This window comes from Oryzias latipes, chromosome 18, assembly GCF_053564925.1.
Source record: "Oryzias latipes strain Hd-rR chromosome 18, Olatipes_Hd-rR_3.1".
NCBI classification, from domain to species: domain Eukaryota; kingdom Metazoa; phylum Chordata; class Actinopteri; order Beloniformes; family Adrianichthyidae; genus Oryzias; species Oryzias latipes.
In genome coordinates, this window is record NC_136254.1 from 20,602,425 (window position 1) to 20,608,699 (window position 6,275).

A 6,275-nucleotide genomic window follows, 5' to 3' on the forward strand; every position below is an offset into this window, starting at 1 on the left:
GGCGCGCGCAGGGATCTCCTGTCAAGAGACACACAAGAACCTGTCGAGTAGCCAAGTTTAACTTCTCGGAGTAAACTCTTTATCTGTGGTCAAGCAGACCCTGTGTCTGCGCTGAGCGACTGAACTGTGCTATCATCTGTTTGCGACTTTTGCGCATGCGTCCGATTGGCGCCCACAGCTGTGCACTTCTGACAGTCCCGCGTGCGCACTCTTGGAAGGTGGAGAGCTGACATCTCAGCAGCCCGTGGGGAAATGAAACAACCCGAAAAGAATTCATTGTTGGGTTGAGCAGAAAGTTGTGACACACTCAAACTTTTGTTTTTACCTCAGGCAAACGTGACAGCCGTTAGTTGAGGCATTCCTGCACTGCAAACTTGCAATTATCCCACAAACACAGCGGGATGACGGCACTGCGTGCTGCGCTCACAGGTGGGTCTAAAAACAAAACCCAAGGCTGTCATTTTTGTCACATGAGATAATCAGGCTCCGCAAGTCTGCAGTAACCGCCCTTCGCCAGCAGAGGGAGCCCTGCTGCTCGAGATGAAACGGGTGCTATTTAAGTAAAGTTACAGAAAATAAAGTAAAACAAAAACTGTATTTGTGACATCCAGTATTGTAGAGTCAATTTTATTTAGATCTGAATTTCTACCATATTTTTGTTGTTGTTTTTGTTGCTCAACAGCATTCTGAGTGTTAACCGCAGCAGTTGCATGCAACTTCCTCCAGCTCACTCAGTCACTAAATGAGTCCTCTGAGACTTAGAGCATTATTTCATGTCTTGGTTATAAGGCTTTCTGAACTCCATTATCTTTAACTTGAGCTAGTTTTGGTGTACTGCCTTGTCTTTTGAGTAGCTGTTTCAAATGTATTTTTTCATATTTTCATATTTTCCTTTAAAAAAAAACTTAGATGAGAAACTTTAGTGACTTAATTTTGCTTACTAAAAGTCGTCAAACCCTTTTCTTATGAAAATATGAAAGATTGGAGATGGTGACAAAAGTTTGTGGTCATTTTTGCCACTTCTTGAGTATTTGATACTTTTGCACTTTCCTGCACACCTTGGAACAATTACTATTAGCATATTAGTATAGTACCAATTAAATGTCACATTGTTTTGTTTACTAAGGTTCTTCATGGATTAAAATATAATATTGAGCACTGAGACATCATAGACCACAAGAGACTTGGACTCAGTTAACCCTTAAACACCGAAGACATCGCCGACGACACTTAAATTAAACTCACTTTCTGACATAAGGTAAATCTTCAACCATTTATGCGATCGATGTGAATCAACGTGTTTCTGATATAGAGAAACGTGTCTTTTTCTATTGGCTTTGCACCAATATGCAACATTTTATGTTAGTAAAGAGTAACAGAGCAAATCTGCTTTTTGTCGCAAAAAAATCAGCTGATTTATGTTGATTGCATAAGCACTTAACTGATTTGTAATTATGCCGCCAAACACTAGGTGTCAGTATTGAGTATTTTGCTGTAGCTAGAGCTTATGTAGCATTAAAGAGGTAAATGTAACACTAGAGCGAATACAGGATTCCCCTTTTGGTCTTATTGTCTGCCATCTTGCCAAGGGAAGTATTACTTCTGAACTTTGAGTATTTTGAATTGTTCCAGTAAGTTTACAAAATTAAGCTACTAACATTTTGAATTTTGAGCAAATATGAACATTTGGAATGTCTGAGCCAATACTATAAAACGTTTGCAGCTTAAAAATGCTCATATGACAAATATTAACATAGCCAAAATGTTTCTTTATTGATCATGATGTCTTTAGCTGAAGACATTTGGCTGTGTGGCTTTTCTAAAATCTAGTTAGCAATTCTTTTAAAACACATATAAAAAATGATTCAAATAAAATGACTGTGATGAAGATTTGTGAAACTTCTGTCTTTTATGTATTGGTGTGAAAATAAAGTGGATTGTTTGTACAATATTTGTAGTGCTAAGTAAGGCTAAATGGTTAGCATGCTGGATTTAGGGTTGAGTGGCTCATGCTTTCTTTTTAAAGCTGTCTAATAACTGAACAAGGTATCTAACATTTATGAAATATGCTATGTAAATGAATTTATTGTAACTCTTTAACTCAGTGAACAACAACTTGCCTTATAAGTTGCAATAGTAGTAATACTGAAACCAGTAAATGAGGCCTTCAACACAGAACAACAGCAATGTTTTTAGTTACAGCTATGACGTTAAAGCTATTTGTTTTAAGGTGATGTACAAGTCAGACTTAAGGTTATTGTAGACATAAAAGGAATGCATTCATAGCTTTGACTCACTGAAAGTAGCTGCTAAAAACAAAAGTGCATGACAAATACTTCTACATGAAGTCAGAACGACTGACCTTATATCATGACTTTACAAATTGAGTGAAAACATTAAAACGCAAGAATTCTGTTTTTGAACCAATCAAGTGTTTTTTTTCTCCTTTCTGAAGATGTAATAAATTAATAAACTAAACTTTTGAACCTTTAAATGAGCATAATTAATTGCACACAGTAAGGATTGAGTGTTTTATTGTCCAGTTGTAATTCACATAATGTAAATCTTGGGCTCTGTCAGAATCCCTTCCCTAATCCCTAACTACTAAAAACAATATAGTGCAGGACTATCCAGTATCCTGGGTTTTAAAAGAAATTTGGAAAACATTTTTAACGGCAAATATGACATCACAGATGTGACAAAGTAAAAACCTGATAAATACAAACATTTTATAACAATTATTAATGAATCCACTGTGTTTTGATGATGAAAACATTGATGGTTTATTAAAAAGACACATTTAAACACTTTTTTTTAATCAAAAGTTGTTTCAACGCAATGCATTGTGGTCTATATTTGCCAATCTTGTGAGCATCAATGCATACAAGTTTTTCGTAGAAGCTTCTGGGAAATTTCTAGGGCGTTGAATTTTGGAATTGTAGATTTGGACAGTACTACAAAATGGCGAGCGTACTATAGGGGGGATATATCGGTGCCAGTGTTGGACGATGTTTCATAATTTGAGTTCAATTATTATCGGTATCGGTCAGATATTAAAAATCTGTATCCTTCTGACTGTTTTGAAATCTATACTTGTTCCTAATAGATTGGGCAGCTTCTGTTTACAGTCATAGTCAGTAATGGACTGTTTTCCGATAAATATTTATTTTTGATAGGGATACATGTTGTTCCTAATAGATACCTGGCAATGGGGACCTTTTAGAATACAGTTATGTCTAATATTCATTAAATGGTCTGAATACTTTCAGACATATTTGCATGAAAGTTTTAAAGTGATACTTGTTCCAATGAGATCCTTTGCTGTATGTTAAAAAGGTCAAGTAGAATGTAATTGTCCAGGAAAAGAAAAGTTGTACATTTCTAATATAGAAACAAAAAGGAAATCTAAAGTTTGTGTTACTGTAGACACTTATGTATTGGTATTTGCAAAAATCGTCTATCGGCCACAGTTGCAGGAGAGATTTCAGTTATCTGTATTTGCCAGGAAAGATTATACTACTATATAGTGCACCAGTGAGTACTGAAGGAACTTGGACACAGTCTTATTGCCTTGTGTTAAGATGAAATCTTTTGCTTGAATACAAAGTTCAGAAACTGATCAGCACCCACTGATGTTGATTCTTCAAGGATGCCACTCAGATAAAAAGCTTTCTGTCCAACACGTTTCTCTCACGCTCTAACGTGATCAAGTTGCAGATGAAAGCCAAGACAATAGTTCTGGTTTAATCTTAAAAGATGACCTTTGCTTCAACGTAAAAAGACAAAAGGCAGCAATTGGGATATCTCCATCAGTGACTCTGTCACACTCAAGAGGCCACAATCTGTTTTTGGTTGGTTTTAAAGAGCAGCATCATGTATTCTACCTCAGGCCTTGAGCTGTGGATCACAACCATTTTGTAACAATGTGAAATATTAGTCTCATCATCTAAACCCACACAAAGCAACTTCTTTTGTAAGAGACCTTCAATACCCAAAGATACTTCAAAGTACAAAGAGAAAAAATGTTGTGCATCATTAAAACAACAATAACAAAGTAAAAATGTGTTTAATATTCCAAAAACTTAAATAAAATAAAAGCACAAAGATTGTGAAAAAACTTGAATAGGACTGTGTTGTTTTCCATGTTGACCTCTTCATATCTTCCACAATAATAAAAAAATGTTGGAATATCTCCTTATGGGAGGTGTGGGTGAAGGTGTAGTTTGACTTTTTAGAAAGAAAATACTGTATGTATAAAATAATGAAACTTAATTAGGTTTCAGTTTAAACATCAGTTATTTAACAGCAGGCACATCCTTAGGAGAATCAATATCAAGTCATCAAATCATTTAAAATTAATTTTAGGGCAAAAAATGATTAGAGTTTGTTTTTAATGTAAAAAAAAAAAAATCAAAATTTATCAATAAAAATTGAATCTTTTTTTTATTTCAATTGCAAATTATGCTCAAACTGTGTTTCTAAATCATACATTTTGGGTTTAAACAGAACTAGAAAAATAAAAATTTAAATTGTGAATTTATTTATGGCCATAGTGTTTTTTTATTACCTTTTTGTCTCTGTTTTAATAAAATGTTTATGTAATTTTTATCTGTTTATTTTTTGTTTTTGTATATTCATTCTTATTCTTGTGGGGGGAAAAGCCAATCTAAGGAACAAATGCTGCAACTTCTGCTGCTTCTCCTAAAAGCCTTGTTATATAGGATTGGGGCTGCTGTTTTGTATGGCTATGTTTTTGTATCTGTCCCTGTTCAATTATTAAATTAATTTCTGTATGTGGCCAACCTCTCCTGGGTGTATACCCCACCTTTGCTCAACATTTGCTAGGATTGGCTCCAGCAACCTAATAGGGGATTCAGTGGATTCAAGAAAAGAATGAAATTGATGAAAGTGGATGGATGGATGGATGGATGGATGGATGGATGGATGGATGGATTCCATACGTTGGCCATGAGACACAAACAGATGTATAAAAGAGCCTATATCATGCAAAGATCAACTTTTTGAGCTCTTAAGTGTATTATAATGGTCATCATAATGTTCATTATAATACACTCACTTTGTGATGTAGATAAGTGAGGAACAGCCTCTTCCAGGAAGAGTCTGCCCTGCCAGCTCCGCCCCCAGGCTAACACACCCTTTCCTTTTATAAGCACAATATGCACATCCATCTTTGCAAAAGATTGGATGTTGTTTGTTTTTGTGGGCAAAACGCAGACACGCTGACGAGGCAGACGCCAGGATGACATCATGAAATGGGCGGCACCCACAAGGAGAGAAAGACGGAGCCTCAGAGATTGAGTCGTCTTACTCCCGGCAAGAAAATGAGCTGCGAAAATAACTTATATTTCAATAACCATTCATTCTTTAGTGCATCAAGTTATCATATATATGGTTATACTTTACTCTGAAAGGCTATAGAAAAGCATGATGTAGGCCCTTTAACAAACGGTAATTGTGTCTTTTGCAACAAAAATTACAGAAATTCTAACTTTTGATTGAAGGATAACCCTCAGATATTTAAAAAAAAATGTAAAATTTCTACATGTAAAATTAAACTCATTTAAATAAAAATAACAATAATAAAAAATAACAATAATTACAATTATTATGATACATATTTTATTCTAAATTCGTTTTGTCCCTTTTGGGGTCGTGAGGCTGCTGGAGCCTATCCCGGCCACTCATGGACGAAGGAAGGGACATCGTGGAGAGGTCGCCAGTCTGTCGCAGGGCAACAAATCACACACTTGGACGGTGGGGGGAAGCTGGAGTCCCCGGGGAAAACCCCAAAAACCCACACATGCACGGGAAGAACATGCAAGCTCCACGCAGAAAGGTCCCCCGTTGATGTCCTGTTTCAGGTCCCCCAGCCAGGACTTGAACCAGGGCCTTTGAGGCAAGGGCGCTGACCACTGCGCCACAGTGCAGCCCAATATATATGTTGTAAAAAGAAATAGATGAATAAACAAAACGTACCTGAAAACTCGTGTTAGGAAAAAATAAAGAAAATTAATAAATGATGTTTTAAATTTACTTTTTGAATTTTGTGCTAAATAGTTTCTAAAAGTCTTGGTTTTTTTTTTTTCTTAGCATGAGTTTCAGGTACTTTTACGGGTGGCTCACCCCTACAGACAATATTTGGCAGCAACAAACCTTCCGGCAGACTTCTCAACAAAAACACAACAGACCAGTTTGTCAAGTGATCACACTCACACCCAGTCAGCCAGTTTCCTTCCAGCAGAGTCCTGAAAAGC